At 40.3% G+C, this 27949-nt stretch overlaps 1 pseudogene; it reads left to right on the top strand.

The window, feature by feature from the left end:
- The first annotated feature begins 149 nt into the window (after positions 1-149).
- On the top strand, positions 150-27949 carry LOC102434279 (annotated as a pseudogene).

Raw genomic sequence — 27949 nt, 5'->3', positions numbered from 1 at the left:
AGTCTCCAGATTAAAAGAGCCCCAAAATGTCAATACAAAGAATGAAAAAGACCCACACCAAAGGACAGCATTGTGAAACTTCAATAGATCAGGAATAAAGGGCCTAAGCCTTTTGGAGATGTTTTAAAAGTCATATACAAAAGATCAGAATGGCAGTGGACTTCTCAACAGCATTCTTGGAACTTGGAAGACAGCAGGGAATGTCTTTGGAATACTGGACAGCTAGCCTCTTACACTTGAGGTGAGTCATCAGGAAAAATAAATATCTTAAAGTTTCATTAAAAAGTGCATTACACTTTGAAAAATCAACTTTACAGAATTTATTCTGCTGTGTACTCACACTGAAGTGCATTAATATCATTAACCAAGTGAGCCCTAATTAGTCTAAATAAAGTTCTATTAGAACACAGCCTCATCCATTCATTTATACACTCTCGGTGGCTGCTTTCACTACGTTGGCAGAAGTGAATAATCTTGACAGAGACTGTGTGGCCTCCAAAGCCTAAAATACTTATTTGGTCCTTAACAGACAAAAGTTGCTGACCCCTGGTCTAAGCCAGTGGTGTGCCTCAGGATTACCTGGAGGACATATTAAAACACAGATGGCTGTGTCTACCACTAGAGTTTCAAATTCAGCTGGTCTGGATCACGCCGACGAATTTGCATTTCCAATTCTCTCAAGTAATCCTCAAATTACCCTATGTAGGCGACTACCTATTCTGTGTCCCTCTGAGCTGATAATTGCTCTGTCTCCCATGCACTGAGCATTCTGCTGAGCACTAGGATTCAACTCACAGCTTTCCATTTTTCTTCTCATAAACCATTTAATCTTTCCTCCCAGGTGTTTGGAGGGAGAGCCACGGAAACTGGAAAAGATGTATAAGGCCTGGGTTCAAGTTTCTATTCTATGTCCTTGTTAAAGCAGTTTACCTCTCTGAAGCCTTGGAGATAATAAAATGCTCTCACCTACTTTACATGGCTGTTGTGAGACTTAAATGGAAAATTCTGTACAAACTATTCCCTCAATGCTAACATTTCATAAACTAAAGTTATATTGTTATGCATTCGTGTTAGGAACCTATTATATTGTAACATTGCTATCGTTGATAATCCTAGCAGTTCTAAGCAGATGTTGCTATGAGCAGAGAGAAAGGCTTTGCCCAGGAAGAAGAAACCATTAATAAAATCCACCTCTGATTAAAAAGAAGGCCTTTCACCCATCAAGTAGCTTAGACATTATTCTGCATTCAGCAGTAAATATTGTCTTCATCCTTGGCAAGAAATAAGAGTGGGCCGCACAGGTGAGGGGCACTGATAGATCCAACTTGCCAGACTGGAAGCTCAAAGCAAGCCTGCCTGTGCCCCGGCCCAGCGCATCTCCGCCTCTGGGTTCCGTTCTCAGCCCCCTGAGCGCCTCCAGGTGCTCCAGCACTTCTGCCGCATTGCTCCAGGAGGACCCGCACCGAGAACACCTGCCCACACAGAAAACGACTGCCAGTCAGCTCCAAGCTACAAAAAGCTATTAGCTGATAATGACCCTTGGCACAGCCACCCGTTGGATTGAAAGTTGATGCCGAGCTCATTAATGTCGCCTCCAGCCCCCCAGCTCCCCAGAGCACCTGAGCTGATGTTTGCTGGCTGGCTGGTCTTCTGAGTGCCTTTTCTCAAACCTCCCTGCTGTACTTCTCGGGGAGTTAGCCAGCGGTGGAGGCTGCCTATCTGCTTCGTGTTTGCTCTTTAGCTGTTATTTCAAGGTCAACTTAACTCACTGGCAGCCAAGCCCTAGATTACCCATCAGGTGGGCATAGCTCCTGGAGTCCTGATTCAAAGCACAGTGCTCACGCGAGCTCTCCCCTGCCGCACTCCCCTAGGTACAGACTCACTGATTCCAGCAATTCCCACACCCAACTCACAGGGATCTCGGGTGACTTCCGGAGAGCAAGCTCTTGGCTGATGCCAAGCAAATCACATCCCGACAGCATGTGTCAGAAGACTCAGAGCCCACAGGGCCATTGGCTGCCGTGGGAAACAGATGTTGTCTAGTCCACAAGGAGGGAGGGTCTCCTGATCCAGCCTCATTAGGAAGGTTTGTGCCTCCAGAAGTGAGAACGCAGATGGCTTCACCCTTTGGAGGAACTGAGAAGTGTGTTTATGGGTTTGCATTTGGAAACCTAAAGGCTGGGACACTCTGTCAGCTTGTGATTTATTTATTTTTAATCCTCACCTGAGGATATGTTTTTATTGATGAGAGAGAGAGAGAGAGAGAGAGAGAGAGAGAGAGAGAGAGAGAGAAGATCGGTTGCTCCTGTACTCACCCCCACCAGGAATCGAACCCCACAACCTTTTGGTGTACATACGATGCTCCAACCAAAGAAGCCACTCAGCCAGGGCTGGCTTCTGATTTAATATTGTGTGTTTCTCCTCTTGAAACAAGGGAGCCAGAGAGCTAAGTCTGGTCCCTGCTCTGCCACCAATTTACACTGGGATCTCTCATAAGTCACATTACCTCTGGGGGCCTAGGCTGCCTCCTCTAACAAAAATAAAAGAAAAAGTTGCATAATGATTTCTAAGGCTCCTCCAAGTACCAAGGTTTTATGATTCTCTTGAACTCCAGGGATGGCATTCCTACCCCCACCCCAACACCTCTCACCCCACTACACACACACACACACACACTCACAGAGAATGCAAATAAATGTTTAATATGAATGCAAGCAAAATGTAATAAAGAAGGTAAATTTGCTGCCCAAAATTTGCATAATGTCTTCTCAAGCCAAGCAGAAATGGCATTTGGATTATTTGCTGTTTTGAATTATCTGCACCACCGCACCCCTGCATTTGTGCAGATAATGGGGAGGTGACTACATAGAGGAAAGATACACAGTTGTCGCCTGTGGATCACATCGCAGTAGCATTTCTCAGAGTTTGGGTTACTGTGATTAATTCAGTTGATGGAGGCCAAGGAAAAACATGAACCAGATCTCTATAGTTTTATAGAGAGAAAAATATCTTTTCAGATGTCCCTAATTGCACCCCTAATCATAAAAGGAATAAGGAGGGTAAAAAATGTGTGTGCTCGCTAAATTCTGAATCAGTAGACTCTTGCCTTCATGAATTTTGGTTTGTGATCAGACTCACTCCAAAAGCAGGTAAGGTAATTAGGCATTTTATTGAGGCATGCGTTTGGATCACCTGTGCCGGGTGACATGCGACAGGAACGAGGCGCATAGATGGTGACGGCACCTATCCAGTCACCAAGCAGCCACTCAGTGTCTCGGCTTTGTCCTTACAGGCAGCAGCTCACACAAAGGCTGTAAAGAAGTGGTTTCACTCTGACACTTCAATAAAGCTAGAAAGGCTGCCAGCGTGTCTGTGAAGATAGGCAAAGAAAGCGCATGATTTGGAATACAACCCAGAAGAAAGCCCAGCACCTGTACAGATGCTCCCATTCACTTGAATTCAGAGACGTGAGCGGGTCCTTGTGGAGAAGGTCTTGAGGGCCACTGAGGTAGACACAAGAAGCTGCCTCCGGAGCTGAAAGGGGGTGGTTTTTAGGAAATACAACAAATTACTACTCGACGAAGCAGATAGTAAAGAAATGAAACATATTGCCCCTGAAGGCAATATAGGGTGAAAATAGAAATAGGCTCAAAAATTACTTTGGATAAAGTCAAACTTATACGTCTATGACAGAGGGTTTCCTTTGTAATAGGTAAGCTCAGCACACTTGACGCTTGACGGAGAAAAGCTGTGCTTGCCCATAAACATCCTTACTCCCTCCCACCCTGAGACGCTGCTGCTGCTGCTACTGTTGCTATTATCTTTCACTTATTGAATGCTAGGCAATTACGAAAAACTTCATACAGTATACACTATCTTATTTCATTATCACAGGTACACTGTATTAAGTATTATTGTCCCCATTTCAGAAAAGAAGCAACCAAATATTGTACAAACCTCCTGGGTTTACTGTTTACAGCTCAGGCGACCCCGCCCCCATGTGACCACATCTATATCACATGATCCCTCCTCTCCTTCCCCATTGTCAATTGCTAACAGGGGCAATCGCCTGACCCAACCTAAGCTGGGCCATTTGCACTCTCTCCCAGAAGCATGGCATGTGACGTGAGGAGAAACAGATGTGGAGTATGCCCATCAGTGGCACAAATTCAGCAAGAGAACATATCCTGGAAGAAAGTGGAACCTCTTATATTGCTGATGGGACTGTAAAATTGTATGTAAAATGATGCAGCAATTGTGGAAAATAGTTTGGCGGTTCTTCAAAAAGCTAAACATAAAATTACCATATGACCCAGCAATTCAACTCCTGGGTATATTCCCAAGAGAATTGAAAACAGAGACTCAGATACTTATACACTAATGTTCATTGGAGTATTATTTACAACTAGAGGCTCAGTGCACAAAATTTGTGCACTCGGGGAGGGGGGTGTCCCTCAGCCCAGCTCAGGATGTCTGACTGACTGCTTAGGCCCGCTACCTGCTTCTGGCTGAGCAGCGCTACCCCTGTGGGAGCGCAATGACCACAAGGGGGCAACTCCTGCATTGAGCATCTGCCTCCTGGTGGTTAGTGCGCATCATAGCCACCGATTTGCATATTAGCCTTTTATTATATAGGATAGTCAAAAGGTATAAACAATCCAATAGCCAATGAAGATGAGTGGATTAAAAAAGCCTGGTATGTCTATACAATGGAATATTATTCAACCATAAAAAGGAATGAAGTCCTGATGCATGCTACAACATTGATGAACCTTAAAAACATTATACTGAGTGAATTAAGCCAGACACAAAATAACAAATATTGTATGATTCCACTTACATGATATATCTAGAAGAGGCCAATTCATAGAGCCAAAAATTCAAGATTACTAGGGACTCTGGATTTTTGGAAAGGTGTTCAGTGTTCACCTCATGAATAAATTTGCTTTTACTTATACACAAAATTAGCCTTTGTAGTCTGAAATCTAATATAGATATTTTTAGAAGAGCAATTCTACATTTCATTGCTTTTTTAATCAAAAGAAAGTCTCATAATTCATGATGAAAGAGTCTCATCACGCTGGACCACCTTATCATTTTTGCTAAACCTGACTTATTAGGTTGGACAAGAGCAGCATGTTAATTACAAACACATCTCTTAAATTTAATATGATAAATTCTATCCATGAAAACACACAGGGAAATACCCTTATAGTTCTAGGAAGAAATAACAACCATTACACTCAACTTGCAAATGTATCTGCCTAAAAGACAGACACTGTTAATTGATTACAAAAATACCTTTTCCAATTGTCTACATCGTTGGTATTTCCCATTACTGAGGGTGGGGAGATTGCTCTTTTACAACTAAGAGTGAGCACATGACCCACCTTTGGCCTTTGAGATGTAAGTAAGACTGTTGGGCTAGGGCAGTGGTTGGCAAACTGTGACTCGCGAGCCACATGTGGCTCTTTGGCCCCTTGAGTGTGGCTCTTCCACAAAATACCATGTGCTGGGCACGCACATACAATGCGATTGAAACTTCGTGGCCCATGCGCAGAAGTCGGTATTTTGTGGAAGAGCCACACTCAAGGGGCCAAAGAGCCGCATGTGGCTCGCGAGTCGCAGTTTGCCAACCACTGGGCTAGGGTAAGGGGAAGCTTTTGGAAAGAATGTTTTTATGTTGTGGTAAAAAGGGAGATGTCCATAAAGGTGAATATGACACAGAATGCTTGAAGGCAATTACTAAAAACTTTATATGCTCTATCTTATTTAATTCTCACAAGTACACTGTATTAAGTATGCCTGTAACTGCCATATGTGGTGACAGACAGAGGATGAAGGCCAACAGGCTGAGGATACAGAGCAAAAATGTATATAGACTTGGGCCCCAGGAACAATACCAGACATCAGTCACCTCTAGACTTCTTCCTCTTTTTAAAACATACTTTCTTTGAAGTAGAATGTACATACAGAGAAGACACCAACCATAAGTGTACAGCTCAACGAAATCTCACAAACTATATGTACACAAGAAAGCAGAACCCAGATCAAGAACAGAACGTGACCAGCATCCCAGTGTCTTCCCACACCATGTCCTCTTTCAGTCTTTACCTCCACGAGGATACCCCTTCCTGCTTCGGATTTGGCCCGATTTTGTACTTTATTTTATTTTTTAAATATGTTTTATTGGTTTTTTACAGAGAGGAAGGGAGAGGGATAGAGAGTTAGAAACATCGGTGAGAGAAAAATATCAATCAGCTGCCTCCTGCACACCCCCTACTGGGGATATGCCCACAACCAAGGTACATGCCCTTGACTGGAATTAAACCTGGGACTCTTCAGTCCGTAGGCTGATGCTCTATCCACTGAGACAAACTGGTTAGGGCCCAATTTTGTACTTTATATAAATGAGACTCTACAGTGTGAATGATTTGGTGTCTGATCTTATTCACTCAATATTATGTTTGTGAGCTTCTTCCCTATTTGTGTATGTACTTGTGGTTCATTTGCTTTCATTACCTTATGGTATCCATATGTGTATAGATCACAATTTATTGATTCTACCTTGGTGAGCATTTGTGAACTATCCAGTTTTGGGTTATTATCAAAGAACATTCTTAAACAATCTAATAATAAGCACATTTCTGTTGGGTATATACCTAAGAGTAGAATTGCTGGGTCTTAGGAGATGCACAACTAAAAAGTTTTCCAAAGTGGTTGTATTAGCCCTAGCTGGTTTGGCTCACTGGATAGAGCGTCGGCCTGGGGACTGAGGGGTCCCAGGTTCGATTCCAGTCAAGGGCATGTACCTTGGTTGCAGGCACATCCCCAGTAGGGGGTGTGCAGGAGGCAGCTGATCGATGCTTCTCTCTCATCGATGTTTCTAACTCTCTATCCCTCTGACTTCCTCTCTGTAAAAAATCAATAAAATATATTTTTTTTAAAAGTGGTTGTATCAGACATCGTTTTATGTGAAAAAAAAATAAAGCTGTAGTTGGTAAACCTAATGTAAGGTAGATTTTCAGTAATTAGCAACTGAATGCATTCCTAACCAATAGAGCTTTCTTGGTGTTTTAAAATATTTTTAATTAAACTGAAAATCAACTAAATAGTTTCAGTTCAAACAAATATCATTTGGAAACATAAAACTACATTTCTAAATTAATATTAAAAGATCCCACAAGATAGAACACATTTCTGTATGGAAATAATAGGCTGCACTTGGAAACCATAATTGTCAACACATACAGTGCTCATTATGTGCCAGAAACCATTCTAAGTGCTTTAGCTATATTATCTCATTTAGTAGCCCCCAACAATCCTCCAAGGCAGATATTGGTGATAGTCCCATTTTACAGACAGGGAACTGAGGCACAGAGAGGTCAGCTATTCAGCCTATGATCACAGAGTAAGAAGTGATGGAACCAGGACTTGAACTCAGTCTGTCTGGTTCCAGAATCTGAGCTCTTAACCACTACCCACCACCATTAGAAGGGTCATGCATGTTCCAGTTCACCAGTCTTCCCCATCACTTTACCATCTAAGATCCACGTCTATTCTTATTTAAGTCAACCTGCCAGGGCTCTGTAGACATTTGAATTTGCAATCTTAGCATTACATATTTTGTGAGGGAAAGAAAACCCAGCCTATAAATTCAGAATTCTCCCCTTAACCTCTCAGGATACTTATCACACCATGAAATTACTAACCCCTGGAATTAAAAATAATTCCATACATTTACCCAGGTGCAATAATTTTGCAATTATGACCATCATTCATTATAGCAAATTACGCCCCCCCCCCCAATTCCTGTGGATTTTTAAAAACTATTTCTTTTTGGTCAATAGTTTAACAAATAATTGTGTTACTATACGCTAACGTCAGCACCGTTTGGCAGGCTCTTTAGGCCTAGAAGCTCAAGATGCTGACAGAATGAGGCAAAGGGAAGTATTAAGAGGCATGGGAGCAGGCAGCAAAACGTTGCAGAGTGAAGTGATAGGATTTGGAGGAAAGCAGAAGTCATCAGAGAAGAGAAAATTACCTGAGCAGAGACAAGTTATCTAGAAGAGTCTTGAAAGCAGGCAGCAAGTGCTGAGGGGAATATTTTCACTTAGTTTGAAAGCTCTGAGAGAAGAGAAAAGAAGGCAGGGCATAAGTAACACACCATTTGGGTGGATAAGTAACTGAGAAATTCATTTTCCAATTGGAATTGGAGGTAAGGGAAGTGGTTCCTGGAAAGCAAAGGAAAGTTTCGAGGAATGTGGAGAAAAAGAAAAAGCAGAGAAAGGATTCCTAATGGTCACTGACTGCTCTTCTGGTCACAATACCTCTCCCAGTCTGGGTAGTTCTACAGAATTCATCCCACCCACACGTCCTGAAATTGTCATGTGGCCCCAGCATGGCCCGTGAACATACTAGTATTCCATTTTGCGAACTACCCTGATTAGTTCAACGATGGCCATGCAATCCAAGCCAAACTATCCAATTCAATCCTTTGACTTCCACTGGAATTATGGGGAAAGATAAGCCCTTGCAGATATTTCTAGCTATTAACAGAAGGAGGATAGATACTTGAAGTGTCTGGGCACCTCATATGGGGAACATCTTAAAAATGACATTATTACAGATAAAATAAGAAAATCCTATATAATAAAAGCCTATTATGCTAAGCGTCTGGTCGACTGGTCGGCCATTCAACCAATCAAAGCGTAATATGCTAATGATATGCTAAGGCCACCCAACCTCTCACTATGATGTGCACTGACCACCAGGGGGCAGACAGTCAACCGGTCAACCAGTTGCTATAAGGTGCACTGACCACCAGGTAGGTTAGCTTGCTGCTGCGGTCCGGCCAATCGGGACTGAGCGAGACAGGCGGATATGCCCTGGAGCCCTCCCGTGGTCCCTCCCCAGCTGGCCAATCTCCCACGTCTCTCCCCGGCCCGGATCATGAACCAGTGGGCTCCCTTGGCCTGGCCTGCACCTCTTGCAATCTGGGACCCCTCGGGGGATGTCGGAGAGCTGGTTTCAGCCCGATCCTGCAGGCCAGGCTGAGGGACTCCACTGGTGCATGAATTCGTGCACCGGGCCTCTAGTTGAGTTATAATGACTTGATATGGTTCAAGCCCCTGGACCCAGCCATACCTGAAGTTCTGGATTTTTCCATCATAAGAACCTATACATTCCTTTTTTGTGCTAAAGTCACTTTGAGTTAAGTTTCTGTCACTTGCAACAACAACAACAACAACAAAATCTTGATTTGTTTCTTTATACTCAAATTATAATCCACAATGAATAGACTGAGGCATGATAGATATAAAGCCTTAGTAATTAAGAAAGAAAGCTGGAGCCCCTCTTGGTACCTTATCAGTATGTGGAAGCTGTGTGGGCTGAATGAGCCCTGGTGGTTACTCTCTGGACAGTTTGAATAGTCAGGTCCCTATTTTCTGGAGGGCAGAGTCTGTATTGTGTGAAAGATGTGGTTGAGAAAGGGCATCAGAGGCAATAAAGGCAATTGCTCTGGACAGAAGACTTCTTTGCCTTTCGGGGATGCATTTCTGTTTGTGTTATGCCAGCCATCTCCTGGTGGGCACTCTGGCCCACTTAATCAATGACTTTTCTTGGGATTTCCCTTACTTTTGATTGCTTCTCTAGGCCTTTGCCATTATTTCCTTCTTCCCACCTTTTTCTTCCTTTGATTCTATTTCCATTTTTATATATTTTCCAGTCTTCTCTCCCTCAAGTGAGTTCAAAAGAGGAACTTGAGATTGTCATCATTAATCATTTGGTATTTAATTGGGTTTTGATTAATATCTGTGGATTAAGGTCACATCCTTCACTTAGAATTTCTGGCGGAATGATGAAGGTGTATATAATTCTAACCCCAAGCCCCAAACGAAAATACTATAGACTAGGACAAATCACCTATCAACATTATGCTAATGTTCAGCTCCAAAATTGTACAGACAGGTTTCTCAAGTGATATAGACAGCTTTAATTTAATCACCAGGAAAGGGTCTTGGGTAAGCACTGACTTCCACAACTGAATCTTTGAATTAAAAACCATATATATGTGTCTCTCTCTCTCTCTCTCTCTCTCTCTCTCTCTCTCTCTCTCTGTGTGTGTGTGTGTGTGTGTGTGTGTGTGTGTTATAATGTTTTAAGAGCTTGAGAGTATGGGGTACCGTTGTATTTTCTCATATTAATCCGAAAGTGTTGAGAGAACATCTTTCCTGGTAGTTTTTAGCTTTACCTGACTCAAATAAGCCTTACTCATTCCACTTCCGGATGACAGTATCATTACTGCAATGCTGGGACACTGCTCCCACTGTAATAAGAGATTATAGAATCTCCTTGATTGTTAGCTACATGTCAGTGTAACTATTGACATGTCCAAAGGTTTTGGAAGCAATGAAATGCTTTTGCAACAAATCTGTTTACAAACATTTTTAGTCTCTCTTTTCATTGGTTTCCTCAAAAATCAGAGCTAAACTTGAGTCAGCAATCTTTCCTTTCCATGTCCCTTCCCCCGCCACCTCTCCATCCATCCCTCATTCTCTCAATCTCTCTCCTCCAACCCACCTTTTGCTTTCAACATTTATTGAAGTCCTATTGTGGGCCAGCATTGTCAACTCTAAAATGACATTAAAAAGTCCCTTACAGTTCCGTTTCAGCCACTATTGTTCTCTATTATTTCACTTAATTCACTGAGGGAATGGTTTTTAATTTCATCGTTGGAAATTTCCTTAGCTTCTGATTTCCCCAGGGGATTGTGTAAAGTAAGAAAAAAAATTACTCTTATTTCCCCTCCTAAGATCTTAGTGAGTTTGAGGGCCGATACACATCACTGAAGTTTCCTATTAACATTAAGTTAGTTAATTATGGCAAACACATAGTCGGCATGCTGTGATGATGGAAGAGAAAAAGAATAGCCCATCAGTCAGAGGAGCTGCTAAATGATTTTGCCATAATCTGGGGATATTGAAATTGATGGTTCTCAGCCCGTCGACTAACAGCATCCAGCTCTTACTGAGACAGGAGCTAGAGTTTTAAGGACGCAAAATCCAAAGGATCTGGGGTAGGTTGCACAGGTCACACTTGAACCAAGAATTATTTCCATACGCTATACTTGTCATTCACACCAGGACAGATGTGCCCCACAACACAATCTACTATTGGTGCCCCACGTCTTTTCTGACCATTCCATTCCTAACAGACACCTTTGGCGTTGTCTCTGAAACTTCTGACATTACCACCTGAGTTATGAGTGGCCCTAGTTAGGTACGCTCAAATGTCCCAGCCTCTGCCTCCACCACCAGGCCACAGGATGAGCCCAGGCATTTTCCTATAAGTCTTGGGACACAGAGAACTTCAAAATGCTGGGAAGTTCTGGACTCTGGACTCCCCATCCCTGCCGCAAGACAAGTCATTCTCCTACAGGTAGAAAGCACCCACCTAGGCAGGTGACTGGCATCAGGTGGCAGAGTTTCAGCCCCAACCCCCTTGACTGTTGAGATCCTGGCCCGTTTTGAATTGTTAGCCTAGCAGCGGTTCTCAACCTGTGGGTTGCGAACAATGAAAATACATCCTGCATATCAGATATTTACATTACGATTCATAACAGTAGCAAAATTACAGTTATGAAGTAGCAACGAAAATAATTTTATGGTTGGGGGTCACCACAACATGAGGATCTGTATTAAAGGGTCGCGGCATTAGGAAGGTTGAGAACCACTGGCCTAGAGTATCAGAGAACAATTGGAAGACATTTCAGATGGAAACCCACTCTCCTTTAGGCTTCTCCACTACCAATTCCCTTTCACTTCATTTCATGCAAATGAGTGTACACAGAGCTTCCTTAACTGTGAAGAGAGATTTGTAACCCCACCATACCTGCAGGTCGGCACCATGGAAGGCCCACAACGGTCATTGTGATCATTGTCCTGTCGGAAAAGATTTTCCGGTCTCTACCAAACTGCAGTAAACAGTCCCTCTATCTGAGAGTGTGTCTTGTCATCACCGGCACTCTCTGTCTCCTTAGTAAGAGCGCCAGAGCCTGGAGCACTTAACGTTTCCGACCTGACCTCTTCCAGCGATGCTCCCTCTTAAAATGTCCATGTCTCACTTTCTTTGAATTAAACTGAATGTTTAAAAAGAAAGAACAGAGAGGCTTTAGAGTGAACAGAAGGACAGTACTTCATCCAGAGACAGAAGGTGTTAAAATATTTTCCAGTTGTGCACCCAGGACATTCCTCCCCCCCACCCCCACCCCTCTGAGAAGCCCAGAGCTGTGTCTCCCAGGCTCACTGTGCTGTGTTTAACACATAGTTGCCCTCTCACAGCTCCTAAACAAGTATCTAGTCTTGTTTCAAAACAAAGTCAGACCGACTCGACCTCCTTGTCAGTCTAAACCGATTAGATCTGATCTATTTCCCAGCTGCTAGAGGTCCAGGTAGTGGTTATTTGTGTAGGAATTTGGCAAATGTCAGAAGAACCCAGTGAGGTTTGTCTGTAGCCCTGTTCGCAAAAGATGGTGGCAAAAGGGTGGTGTGAATATTTCCCAGCTCCTTCTAAGAGGCTTACACAACAAGGTCCTGTACATGGGTGAGCTGGAGTGAAAAGGTGGCAAGATGCTTCAGGAAGTAGAGCATTGCTTATTTCAGTGGTATGACTGTTTGCACCACAAACTCAGGGTGCAAATGTGTTCACAGTTCTTTCGCTTCCCTCATTATGAGTACACACACAATCAGTTCTCTAGTCAAAACCTAGACTCCCCCCCCCCCCCGGCTTTATTGAGATACTAGAAGCCCGGTGCACAAAATTCATGCAAAGGGCTCGGCCCTCACAGCCCTGGCTTCATCTGGAAGATTGTTCAGCAGGTCATTCGGCTGTCCAGTCTAATTAGCATATTATGCTTTTATTATTATAGATTATTAACATATGACATATGTAAGTTTAAGGTATACAATGTTATGATTTGACACATGTGTAAACATACCTCCATCCCCTCACATAATTCCCATTTTTTAGTGATAACATTTAAGATCTACTTTTAACAACTTTCAAGTGTATAGCATTTTGTTAATTATAGTCACTACGTTGTACATTAAATCCCTAGAGTTTATTCATCTTATATCTGAAAGTTGGTACTCTTTGACTAGCATCTCTCCATTTCCTTTACCCACCCTCATCACCCCCAGACCCTGGTAATCACCATTCTACTCTTTATTTCTTCAAGTTCAGCTTTTTTAGATTCCACACATAAGGGAGAAATACAGTATTTGCCTTTCTCTGTGTGACTAATTTCAATTAGTATAATGTCTTCAACTTGTACCCATGTGGTTGCAAAAGGCAGGATTTCCTTTTTTGTGTGGCTGAACAACATTCTATTGAGTATATAAAACCAATTTTCTTGATTAGTTCATCCATTGATGGACACTTAGGTTGTTTCCCTGTCTTGGCTACTGTGAATATTACTGTGAATATTGCAGTGAACATGGAAGGAGGTGCAGATATCTCTTCAAGATAGTAATTTCATTTCCTGCTGGTATATACCCAGAAGTGGGATTGCTGAATCATGGTAGCTTTATTTTTAATTTTTGAGGAACCTTCGTACTCTTTTTCATAGTGGCTGTATCAATTTACATTGCTACAAACAGTGCCCAAGGGCTCCCTTTTCTCCACAGCCTTACCATGAGTTTTAAGACAATGCTTGTCTCCTGTCTTTCTCATAGGAGCCATTCTAACAGATGTGAGGTGATACCTCTCTTGGTTCCTATTGGCCCAATGATTAGTGATACTGACTATCTTTCCATTTACCTTTTGCCCATTTGTGTCTCCTTTGGAAAAATGTCTATTCAAGTTCTTTTCCTATTTTTTCATTCAATTGTTTGTTTTTTGCTACTGAGTTGTGTAAGTTTCTTATATAATTTGGGTGTTAACCCCTTATCAGATAGATGAGTTGCCAATATTTTCTCCCATTCCACAGGTTGCCTTTTTATTTTGCTGATGGTTTCTTTTGCTGTGCAGAAGCTTATATAGTTCCTCTTATTTATTTTTGCTCTGTTGCTTGTGCTTTTGGCGTCATAGCCAAAAAAATCACTGCCAAGACCAATGCCAAGGAGCTTTTTCCTTATGTGTGCATTTTTTTTCCCAGTAGTTTTACAGTTTCAGGTCTTAAAGCCTTTAATTCATTTCTAGTTAATTTTTTTGTGAGTGTTGTGTTGTTTAATTTTCACACATTTGTGAATTTTCCAGTTTTCCTCCAGGTATTGATTTCTAATTTCAAACCATCGTGGTCAGAAAAGGTACTTGATAAAATTTTAATCTTACATTTGCTAAGGCTTATTTTGTGAGTTAATATGAATCCATCCTAAAGATGTCTGTGGACACTTAAAAAGGATATATATGTCAAGGGGGAGGGGGGGAAGGAGACATATGTAATACTCTTTGTAATACTTTAAGCATTAAAACAAACAAACAAAAAAAGTCTAGGCCTGTACAGGTCATGTGGTCAAAAAAAAAAAGGATATATATTCTGCTGCTTTTGGGTGGAATGTCCATTTTGTCTTAGATGTAGTTCAAGTCCAGTGTTTCCTTATTGAATTTATATCTGGATGATCTGTTCATTATTGAAAGTGGGGTATTAAAGTCCCTAATATTATTGTGTTGTTGTCTAGTTCCCCTTTCAGATATGTTGGTATTTGCTTAATATGTCTAGGTGCTCTGATGTTGATGCATATATGTATACAATTGTTATATCCTCTTAATGAAGCGACCACTTTATCACAATATAATAATCTTCCTTGTTGCTTGTAACCAGTTTTGACTTAAAGTCTATTTTTTTTTTATTTTTATTTTTAAATTACAGTTGACATTCAACATTATATTAGTTTAAGGTGTATAGCATAGTGGTTAGACATTTATATAATTTACAAATTGATCACCCCAATAAATCTGATGCCCCCTGACACTATACATAGTTATTATAATATTATTAAAGTCTATTTTAAGACCTAGACATTTGGTTGTTGTTTTCAATGTTGTTTATTTGGACGTCAGGTCCAGATGATTCTATTGATTATATTCTGCTGTTCATGGCCCACTGGCAACATTGGTTGGATTTGTCTTTTCAAAGAAGTGTCTTTTATTACTATTTTCTTCTTAGAACCTCTATTCTACCCGACTATTGATTTGCAAGATAATCGAATTCCCAGAGGGGAAATAACTGGACACAGAGGAAAGGAATTCTTTGTTCTCAAAGGCTAAATCATAGGACAAGGTACTTAAGTAGACTCTGAATCTAAAGGAGAAAAAAAATTTTGGTATAATCTGAAAAACTGTAATGCAAATTCCCTCTTGTTTTAACAACCATGCTGACATTATGAATCTTTTGCTTCTCATAGCTTGTACTATGTCCCCTTTTGTCCTTATTCAAATGAATAATGTAAATCTGATCCTACTCTGTCTAATGTCAACGGTACCTTTAAATGAGTCCTAAGGAGCAGAAACAAGAGATCCTGGGCCTTGTTAGTAGCAACTATACAGCTCCTTTTCATCCTCTCGAACTCATACCAAATATATTTGGAACAACTTTTAGATGAGCTGGATGCATTCTCTCTTTCAATAGCAAACAGGAAGATCATTCATCATTCTATCCTTTGATGATGGCATAGTCTTACTCTCTCTCTCTTTTTTTTTAATTTGTTGAAAGTATTACAGATGTCCCCTTTTCATTCCCCATTGACCCCTCCACCCTGCACCACCCCCACCCCCAGGCCTTCACCACACTATTGTCTGTGTCCATGGTAGCCATCATCTTAAAGCCAATAATGCCATCAACTAACTGCTTTCAAAAAGAAAAGCCCAAAATTAACTGTGCCAAATTCAAAATAGTTGCCGTGGGCAGATGTGCTTCAGTTTATAGACTGCCCAACCTTGTTATTTCGTTTAGTTTTCAGTGATATTTTACTTTTCCACCAAAGCTGCTTCCTGAGAAAAATGTTGGCACTGTTTGCATAGGCACCTGAAACCTACCCAGAGTAAAAATGAGAAGACTTCCCATATCAAGCTCCTGTTTTTATAATAAAACCTTGGCTTTGCCATCAGCATGCCAGACACCTAATGTACACCAACCTTCTAATATCAACACAATGGAAGTTCTATGCTTCAGATCTCAAATTACCTGCCATCCATTGTTGGTTAGTAACCTAACTGAGACAATTGATCATTGAAATGTTCTAAGAAGTATAGCTAACAATTTATTCATTTAGACTAAATTCCCCTCAAGCCTAAATTCTATCCTCATGACAAGTCAAAAACTAGCCAATAACATTACTGTGACAGGTTTCTTCAACCTACCTATGAGAAAACCCTAACAAATCCATGACTTAAATTCTCCCCCTTGGCATTTATAAAGGATATACTTGAAAACATTCCATGGAAAAATGTTTCCACATCTCAAATAAAATTGAAGATATTTAAATATACTATGTTAATTGAATATCTCTATGACATATAGATTCATTTGAGAATTTAATAATAGGAAAAAATGTGTATATTTAATTTAATAGGCAGTGAAGACTACCTCAAGGGATTATATTTTTTTACCTTGGATTCTGTGGAACTCAGAGCTATGTTTTGGATCAATTGTAGTAGTTTTGGTTGGCCTAATTTTTTACAACACAACTATAATCCATCTATTGTTTGACTCTTATTCTTTTGCTATATTTTAGTGGTTTCTAGCAATTTAGTCTTTATTGTAAATCATTTCAAATATTTTGGGCAATAGATAAAACCTATTTTATCTATTTCCCAATGGTAAGTAAATAAATTGTACAAAATTTTTTATTTCACCATTCTAGGAATTTGATACAGTATAGCTATAGGTGAAGAGAGAATAAAACTGTCATAAAAAGGGGTGGGGGGAGAGAAGGCATAGATAGAGAGTAACAGGGGAGAGGTAGCTTTTCTGCCTAAGAGGAAGAGTGGAAAGAAATAGTCTGGTCTATGAAGCCCACTTATTTTCTAAAATGAATTTGAATTTGCACCTACTCTGGATACTGAGCAGTTAAATCTCCAACTGCTGCTTTGGACAAACTGTTAGTGATTTTTTTCGATTTTTTTTAAATGGTGTATGTTTTTTGCTTGCTTGCTTGTTTGGGGGGTATTTTTTCCTTTCTCTTTCCTCATTTCACCCAGGGCCTCTCCCTAGGCTTGTCCTTCTAAGCACTCTTGAGACCACGAGCACAAATGTGCTCAGTGGAGACTGTCATCAGCCCATCAGTTCCCTCACTGCCTTCTGTGCCAAACTCCTCTCTCTGACTTGTAATTCCCAGGGCAGAGTGAATTGGCTGATGGAAGTGTCCCTGCTGTCCCTTCCACCACGTCAGCTGTGGAGTTGGGCTGTTGCCAGTCAACAAACAGGAAGACAGGCTCAGCTGTTCCAGTCAGAGAGACCCACCCTTTAAAAATAAAACCTGTTGGGGTGACTAGCAGAAGACTCCCCGGTGCTCTGTCAGGGAAGGGTCACACTCGGAGAGAACGATCAGGCCACAGAGAGAAATGTATATGCTCCCTTGACCTCACCCATTACAGAATGAGATCTGAGAGACAAGTTTAAGGGAAAAGATTGCAATTAGACTTTAAAAATTGGCAAATAAGCCAACTGATTTCGTAGTATAACTGTAGTTGTAATATTGTACAGCTGAAAAGATATCCACAATAATAAAATTCAGATTATATTAAGTGACAGAATTCTGTGGGTGTATGAAAACATTCATTTTCCTGCATAAAGAAGTCACACTTTCATCAAATTTACAAAGAGGTCGACAATTTTTTTTAAAGGTCCAGAACCTCTCACTGATCTAATCCAATGTTCTCACTTTGTAGAGTTCATCCAATCATAACCACTCAAGTTACCGTGCTGAAGCACAGTTGCCAGGTGAGGGGTTAGGAAAGATCAATAGCAGGAAAGGACGTTTTCTAATATGTATATAAATAGAAAAAATAGCTAGCTAGGTAGATAGATAGATAGATAGATAGATAGATATAAATATAGATATCTAAAATTCCTATACCATGAAAGGTAAAAATAACATAAAAGAACAACAACAAAAAAAAGGTTGCACCATATAGATCAGTAAATACACAATTTTTCTGATCAAAATATCTCAGGCATAATAATATTTTATGATCATTTTATTAGTTTAGGAGTACAATTTCTCCAGAGGTACCGTATCATTTACAATAGCAAAACCTGCAAATAGGACAAGCTGACATCAGTAACAAGTCTGCATTCTTTTGACTGTTCCTCTCACCAAGAACTCATGGGTGATTCAACACCCTACTCAATCAGTTCCTTGATTTACATAATGCTCACAAACCTCTCCTTTACCTTTTCTCAGCCACCTCCTTCCAAGGCCACAGCCCTAGATTTTGTCATCATCGAGAATACCTCTGTTTCTGACAGCATTCATTTAAAGTTCTTATCCTGGCAATTACTTTTATTCTCCCATTACTCTCTCTGTTAGTTTACACTCTGACCCCCCTACTTCCTTGACACTTCTATTCCCCCCATACTCAGCACCTCTGTTTGTTTTCATTGCTTTGTCTTTCCTCAACTCTTTTGTCTTATTGTCCAGTTCAACACCTGGCCATGTTTTGACTGATCCAACTGCTCACATTCTCTGTCTCTGTGTTAGTCTGTATTAAACTGTATTAGAAATAGAACTAATGATATACATGTGTATTCTATATTCTATTTATATAGAATTATACATATAGTTCCATATATAATATATATTCTGCATTCTATATATAGAAGTCTATATAAATATATAGAATTAATAAATACCAAGACTTCTATATATAATACTAGAGGCCTGGTGCATGAAATTCATGCACAGGGGGTTGGGGGGGGTGTCCCTCAGCCCAGCCTGCACCCTCTCCAATCTGGGACCCCTCGGGGACCAGGCCTAAACCGGCAGCCGGACATCCCCCTCACAATCCGGGACTGCTGGCTCCTAACCACTCTGCCTGCCAGCCTAATAGCCCCCTAACCACTCCCCTGCCAGCCTTATTGATGCCTAACTGCTCCCTTGTCAGCATGATTGCCTCCAACTGCCCTCTCCCCTGCTGGCCCAATTGCCTTTCCCTGCAGGGCTGAGGGGACTTAGGGACTCCGGCTGGATGAGGTGGGGCTGAGGGGCTAGGTGCCGCCATCTTGTGGCTGTGGGCACTGCCATTTTTGTGAGGGCGTGACAGTCAATTAGCATATTCCCTCTTTATTGGTATGGGCGCCACCATCTTTGTGAGGGTGTGATGGTCAATTAGCATATTCCCTCTATACTAGATAGGATATAGAATTTATATTATATGTAATTATATATTTATGTAGAATTCTATTTAATTATAAAGAATTATATATTCTACCTATATTTATATGTGTATATCTCTATATATCCATCTACAGAGAGAGCAAGAGAGAGAGATTTACTTTACTTATGGAATTGGCTCATGCAATTATGGAGGCTGAGAATTCCCAAGATCTCTAGTTCCAAGTTGGAGAGCCAGGAAAGCCAATGGTGCAAGTCCCAGTATGAGTCTAAGTCTGAAGGCAGGAGAAGACTGATGTCCCAGCTCAAAGACAGGCAGGCAGAGAGAAAGAATTCTTTTTTTTTTTTAATATATTTTATTGATTTTTTACAGAGATGAAGGGAGAGAGAGATAGAGAGTCAGAAACATCGATGAGAGAGAAACATCGACCAACTGCCTCCTGCACATCTCCTACCGGGGATGTGCCCACAACCCAGGTACATGCCCTTGACCGGAATCGAACCTGGGACCTTTCAGTCCGCAGGCCGACGCTCTATCCACTGAGCCAAACCAGTTTCAGCAAGAATTCTTTTTAAATAAGAATTCTTTCTTTTATTCTGTTCAGGCCCTTAAAGAATTGAATGATTGTTTTTATTTTTTTAAGTATTTTAACAGTTTTACAGTTTTATTGAGGTATGTTGATATATAAGAAAGTACACATATTTAAAGTGTACAATTTGAATAACTTTTACATATGTATACACCCATGAAACCATCATCACAACCAAGATAATAAACACATTTATCACCCCCAAATGTTTCTTTGTATTCCTTTGTCATCCCTCCCTCTAACCCCTTCACTACATCACTCCTCATCAGTCCTCAGGCAACTATGATCTGTTTTCTGTCACTAAAGACTCATTTGGACTTTTTAGAGTTTTTAATAAAATAATATAGCATATACTCTTTTTAATGACTTTTCAGTTATAATTTTGAGATTCATCTATGTTATTGTATATATCAATTGAGTTAATTCCTTTTGTTGCTGAGTGGTATTCCATTGTACTATAGATATACTATTACAAATAAATCTGATATATATAAATACAAGTCTTTATATAGACATACATCTTCAGTAAATACCTATAAGTCAATATCTGGATCATATGGGAGGTATATGTTTAACTTTTTAAGAAATTGCCAAACTGTTTTTCAAAGTAGTTGTACCATTTTTCATTCCCACCAGCAGTATGTGGTGCATGAAAGTGCCAGTTGCTCCACACCTTCCCCAGCACATGGTATGATCAGTCTTTTAAATTTAGCCATTCAAATGGTTATACAGTGGCATCTTCTTGAAGTTTTTATTTACATTTCCTTAATGACTAATGATGAGCAAATTTTCATGTAAATACTTGTCATCTATATATACCTTCTTTGGTGAAGTAACCTTTCAAAATTTTGCCCATTTTTAATTTTTTATTATTATTACTACATTTTAAGAATTCTTTATATATTCTGGATCTAAGTTTTTTGTTTGTTTTTTACCAATTATGTGACTTTCAAGTATTTTCTCTAAATCTGTGGCTTGTCTTTTCATTATCTTAATGAAGTTCTTAATTTTGATGAAGTTTCTTTCAAAGTTTTTAATTTTGATATAATCCAATATGTCCATTTTTTATGGCTTGGGTTTTTGGTATTGTATCTAAGAAATCTTTGTCTAAGTTGATAGACATTTTCTTTTACAGTTTTAGGTTTTACAGTTACATCTAAAATCAGTTCTGAGATAATTTTTATATGGTATAAGCTATGATCAAAGTGGGGGTTTTTTGCATATGGTTGTCCAATTGTTACAGAATCATTTGTTGAAAAGACTGTATTTACTCCACTGTATTGCTTTTGTAACTTTGTTGAAAAATCTTGGACTCTCTAATTTGTTCCATTGATCGATTGTGCTACGTTTATGCCCATACCATACAGTCTTGATTACTATATCTTTATAATAAGCCTTGAAATCCGGCAGTATAAATCCAAAATTGAACATAATCTCTCTTTCAACCTAATCTTATTCCTGTCTTCTTTATTTCCATGAATGGTGGTACCATTTATTCATGCCAGAAACCATAGCATCATCTTGGACTTCTTCCTCCACTCCCACATTTCATCAATTACCAGTACAGTACTTCTCTTCAGCCTTACTGGTCATTCTGGGTCACTACCTTTTAATAGTCAATCTCTCTCTCTCTCTCTCTCTCTCTCTCTCTCTCTCTCTCCTTTAAAATTTGTGAGACCCTCACATGGGGCTTATTAAAAGTTAGTTGCATGAACAAATTAATTAGTTAACTTATCACCTGGAATTCTGCAACACACACAAATCAGTCTTTTAACTGGTTTCCCCCAGTCTTGGCCCATCCAATCCATTCTCCTCAATACAGTTGGAGAATTTTTTACAGGCAAGTCTAATAAAGTGCATTTCCTTTTAATCCCCTTCAGTGGCACCTCATTTCCCTCCAGATAATTTCTGAGTTCCTTAAATTGATTTCCACAGCCCTCATTGACCTGGCCATACTTAGTTCTCTAGCCCCAGCTCTCATCATGCCCATCCTAATGTTATGTTGCATGTTCTCTCATTTTTATCTTAGTGCATACTGTTTGCCTACCTGGAATAACATTTTACCCTCCCTCTTTCCTCTTCCCTTCCATCCGGCTAATTCCTATTCATCCTTCATGCTTTAGTTGAGATATCTGCCTTGAAGCCATCACACCTGAGTTAAATGTTTTTTATATTTGCTCCTAGAGCACCAGGTACTTCTACTTATCACAATATGTTATATTTATCTATAACCATAGGAGTATTTGGGGGAGCAAGGAATGTGGCTATATTGTTAATCAGGTGTCTCCAGCATCTACTATATTTCCTGGCATATAGGAGGTGCTTACTACATATTTGTTGGTTAAATGCTGCATAATCTGACCTACATGGTTTAAACTAAGCATGGCATTGAAAACAAGATTAACATTGTTTCAAATGCATTGTTCTAATAGATTTAAAACTCTCTGAACACTTCAGCTTAAGAAAGACTTCATTTTGATATGTATGCATAACTTTTAAAGAAATCAAAGTATAAAACGGTTTTCCAACTTCAATGTGGGTAGAATCACTTGGAGAACTTGTTAAGAATTTCAGATTTCTGGATCCTATTCCAAGAATTTCTGATTCAATGTATCTTAGAATGGAACAATGAATCAGGTCATTTTAATATGTATTGTATTAATCAAGGTAGTCTATCCTCGTAACAAATAACCTTCAAACCTCAAATAGTTAACACATAAAAGGTTCATTTCTCACTCATATCCCGAACCAAATTGGCAGCTTCCTGTGTAGAGAATTAGAGACCAAGACTCCTTACATTTTATGGTCCTGTCATCTTGTAAGAACTGAGAATCCTCTGTGGGAAAATCCTATATCTAAACAGGAAGAGAGCGAGAGAGAGAGAGAGAGAGAGAGAGAGAGAGAGAGAGAGAGAGAGATAAGATTGAGAATGTGATATATTAGCACATGAGAGTGTTTACAGCCTATTATGGTAGTGGCTGAACTCAATCTAGAAATCACACCTCACTGTAAATTAGAAAGGGGAATACAGTCTCATGGTATATTCAGGTAGAAAGGAAAATGCTTGAATATAGGTGAACAGTGGCATTCCATCTCTAGTGCCCTTTGCTTCAAATGCACTAATCTATGGACCATAGTTTGAAAAAACTTTGCTATGTGGCAAAACTCAGTTCATTTCTTATAAATTCTAAACATGATCATTCATAACACAGTTTATTTTCCCAAGACTTGGTTTTAAAATGTCTTTGTCGTTTCTCTTTAATCCTTATGTTAAAGTCATATAACATGTAAGGTGGCTCACGTCCATGGCTTTTCTGCCTTAGGGTGAAATGTTGTTTTCACAGCTTCCATCAACTATTGGCTATTGCTTTAGCTTAAAGAATCACTTCAATGACTCCCCTTTCTCACAGCCTCTGTTGAAGTAGTTCCTTATAAGTTTCAGGTGTTTTTATTGATTCTTTTCATGGAGCAGGAAAAGGAGGAGATTATGGCCAGGGAAGGCATTTCAGCCCTTCATAAAAAACAAACAACAAAACAAAACCAAGCAAAACAACCCTTAGTAATCAATTCTATTTCTAGATCCCTTTTCACTTGAGTGCCTTTATATCTTTGCATTTTCTTTTTCTTTTATGTGAGAGCTCACTTCAAGTTATAACCATTTGATCAATATTTTATTTTGCCCATAAATGATTTTCCTTAGTAACTTCTTAACAACTTACAACTTTGATAAACTGCCTTCTTAAGTAAACTGCTTTCTGAGGAAGATTACATAAGAAAGTAGTTTGTAAAGATTATACAAAAGATTATATAAAAGTTTGTAAAGTTTGCCAAACCGGTTTGGCTCAGTGGATAGAGCATCGGCCTGCAGACTGAAGGGTCCCAGGTTCGATTCCGGTCAAGGGCATGTACCTTGGTTGCGGGCACATCCCCAGTAGGAGGTGTGCAGGAGGCAGCTGGTCGATGTTTCTCTCTCATCGATGTTTCTAACTCTCTATCGCTCTCCCTCCCTCTCTGTAAAAAATCAATAAAATATTTTTTAAAAAGTTTGTAAAGTTTATTGTAAAGGTCCTATTTTAAATATTGTATGCAAATATTTTTGCCCCCAGAATTCACAGTCGGAATAGCATTTTCACACCAAAAATGTAAACTTTTAAAAGATGATTTTAAGTTTTTTACAGGACTTAGGGACTGCAGAAATTATTTGGATAATTTGAGATGGGGGAGCAGGGTAGGAGAGAAAGTGTTGCTCCTGTTTTAAGCACATGGAGTTCATCTTCATCTTCATCCTCATTTTGTGCCTTGTAGAAAGAGAGCTGTAAATGAAGCGTAGGAGATAATTATTCTAAGAAACCAAGGAATCACTGAGGGGAAAAAAAGGGGAAATCAGAAACCCACTGCTTGAGTGTCTTATCAACTCATTAGGAATCAGAGATTTTAAAATTCTGCTCTTTCTAATCTTGAGTAACTTTGACTTCATCACTCTCCCAATCCCTGCCTCAGTTTCCCCATCTGATAGGCCAGAAAGTCCTGCCCTTACCTATGAACTTGGAGAATCCTAGGTCAGAGGAATTGCACCAAACCTGAAAATCCCCTTGAATTCCTTTTTAAAAACAGTAAAGTGGAAGACTGATGAAAATATTGTTGGCGAGATGAGGCTCTGTCTTCATTTTTTTATTTTTATTTTTTGGCTTTCAATTATAAACTAATATTTATTTTTTTCATACAAATAAAAAAATGTTAGAGATGTAAATATTAATTATATCAACACTTAACTGTTTATTTTCCTCTCAAAAGCAAAATAAGAAAATGATGAAAAATATTGAGATAAGTTATTTCATTAAAATAATTATTTAGCTTCACCTTACCCTAAATTATAATTTAATTTTGTCAAGGATTAATAGATTTTCAACAAAAATTTATGGAATACGAGATAGAAAAGGCTCAAAGATATAATTAAAATCACAGAATTTATTATAAATCCATAGTTTTGACATTTCACAATTGAAGATAGCAATCTAGTAAAACAGAGCACTGAACTTGAACACTACAACACCTGATCTGCCACTTGTTAACTAATACTATGTGGGCAAGTTACTAACCTGAGTCTTTTTTCTCATCTTTAAAACTTCAATAAAGTGCCCAGCTGGGTGTGGCTCAGCGGTTGAGCAATGACCCAGGTCCAAGAGGTCACCAGTTCGATTCCCGGTCAGGGCATATGTCCAGGTTGCCGGCTCAATCCCCAGTGTGGGGCATGCAGGAGGCAGCCAATCGATGATTCTCTCTCATCATTGATGTTTCTATCTCTCTCTCCCTCTCCCTTCCTCTCTGAAATCAATAAAAATATATTTTAAAAAAAAGAGCAAGTGGATTTAAAAGAAAATTATTTTTAAAAAACTTCAAAAAAGTTTTAGGATTAAATGAAAACACATGGAAATGCAGGTCCTCATAAAAGGTTAAAAAATGTAACATCAATTGAAAATTCTGAATCAAATTTGATTTCTTTTACCATTTAAAGTAGATTTTCCTCAGTCTTAGGAATTTTTTTTCTTAGTATAAAATACATTGTCATATGTCTTGTAAATTTTGTTTATAGCTGAATGTTTCTTCAATCATCAGTATCACTTCCTGAATCACTCAGCTGCAAATCGTTTCCTTGTGATCTGGCAGAGGGAGGGTGAAGTGGAATCTCTGTCTCCATTTATTAAAGGAATCATTCTTATTCTCAGACCTTTCTCGAATGGCCATGGAGATGAGGGGAGAAGAGGCTCAGCCTCCTGTCAAACCAGCAAATGTTAGCTCTTCTAATGCAATCTAAAGTTCAAAGGATAAGCAGGTGGAGCACAGCTGGGACACAGTGGCAAAGGTTCTGTACAAGAACAGAATTCCCTTAAGCCCTGATGAGGGCAAAGAGGCTGGTGAGCTGTTCTCTCTCTCTCTCTCTCTCTCTCTCTCTCTCTCTCTCTCTCTCTCTCTCTCTCTCTCCTGAGCTTACACTCTCACTACCATTGTAATCACTGCAGATGAAAGTTTTAATAGTATTTCAGGTTAATGTTTCCCGAGCTCTGGCTCCTTGGGCCTCACTGGCTCTGGTCCCAGGGGCTTTGTGTTTTGATACCGGCCGTATGGAGTGGGTTCTGGAGAGCTCAGTGAGGATGGTGGAAATAAATAGCCTTGATCTAGGAGATTCTGCCCCTCACTGACCACTGAGATCCTAAGGTCTGGGAGCCTAACTTTCTTCTGCTTCCATTTTCTCAGTGAAGAACTTGGATGGTGCTCTCTGCACTGTTTGTACAAAAGGATGGCAAGAGGACGAGAGGCTCTGAGTATCTTTTAGGAAGAATTTCCCTATGGCTTACTAGTATATGTCAGGCCATATGCATCACTATGCTTAGATTGCAGATCTAGAACGGGGCTAATACTAATGCTGTATCTCATATGAACTTCAGGGGTTAACTGTTGCTAATGAAAGTTCATTAGAATTTGCATGATTTACCCAGCTGGCATGGCTCAGTGGTTGAGGGTCAACCTATAAACCAGGAGGTCACAGTTTGACTCCCAATCAGGGCATTTACCCAGGTTGAGGGCTCAATCCCCAGTGTGGGGCATGCAAGGGGCAGCCAATCAATCATCCTTGATGTTTCTATCTCTCTCTAACCCTCCTTTCATCTCTGAATGCAATAAAAATATATTTTTTAAAAGAGTTTGCACTGTTATAGCCTCTCTTAAAATCTGTTCAAACGGATTTGTTAAAAATGCCCTTACACATTGAAACAATACAAATTTATTCTCTTTCGGTTCTGGAGGGTGAATTCCAAAACAGGCCTGGCTAAAATCAAGGCAGGGCCGCTTTCCTTCCTGGAGGCTGGGGGGTATCTGTGCCCTGCTTTTCCGGTTTCTGTAGACTGACGGCTGCATTTCTCAGCTCCTGTATCCTTTCTCCATCTTCACAGCCAGCAAGGATGGGCAAGTCTTCCCAGCGCTGCCAGCTCACTTGTACTTCTGCCTCCTCTTCCATTTTTAAAGACCCTTGTGGTTGCCCAGAAAACTACTTACCTATTTTTGCATTAATTTTCTTAAAAAAATTGTGCTAAAATATACATCACATTAAATTTAAATTTACCATCTTAACTATTTGTAGGTATACAGTCGGCAATGTTAAGTATATTAGCATTGCTGTGCCTTTTCTTGGTTAAATTCAAGTCCCTCTAAAATATAAAACACACTTCCGATCATTCTTGGCTGAAAAAGGAAATTGAGACTCGGTGAGCCCCAGTCTGCAGGGTACTCGGAACCGCCGTGGGGGCGCCTGCAAGCCGGTGCTAATCCCGCAGAGCCAGAGCACTGAACCTGGAGAACCAAGAGGCGCGAGGAGACTAAGTGCGGGCAGGCGCTGGGAGATGCCGGCTGGGAGTTTGACATCTGCTTTACCTCAGTGCAGAAGAGGGCAATGCGGACCCTCTGGGCAGTGCTGGATGCCTTGGACCACATGTGGCTGCCTGTGGTGAGGACGTGGCCTCTTAATGAGCGGCCCTGTGGGGGTCTGACTGGCCTTAATAAAGCAGAAACTGCTGCGAAGCATGGTGAGCCCCAGGTAAAGGCCTGGAGGCGCTCCTAGGATATCCCACCACTGATGGAACCCGACCTTCCCTTCTACAGCCACATCAGTAAGGGTCGCAGGTATGCAGACCTCAGTGAAGATCAGCCACTCTCCTGGGAGAGTCTGAAGGACACCCTTGCCAGAGCTCTGCCCTTTGGGAATGAAGAAATAGTTCCCCTGTTCAAGGAGGGGACACGGTACTGATTGCAGCCCATGGCAACAGCCTCTGGGGCATTGTCAGACATCTGGGGGGGGGGGAGCTTTCTGAGGAGGCTGTCATGGAACTGAACCTGCCCACTGGTATTCCCATTGCCTAGGAATTGGACAGACTTGAAGCCCATCAAGCCCATGCAGTTCCTGGGGGAAGAAGAGACCACACTAAAGTCATGGAGGCTGTGGCTGCTCGGGGCAAGGCCAGGAAGTGA

This window comes from Myotis lucifugus, unplaced genomic scaffold (assembly GCF_000147115.1).
Source record: "Myotis lucifugus unplaced genomic scaffold, Myoluc2.0 scaffold_46, whole genome shotgun sequence".
In the NCBI taxonomy this organism is placed as follows: Eukaryota; Metazoa; Chordata; class Mammalia; order Chiroptera; family Vespertilionidae; genus Myotis; species Myotis lucifugus.
Note: the sequence above shows the minus strand (reverse complement) of the source record. Positions and strands in the feature narration are given on the sequence as shown.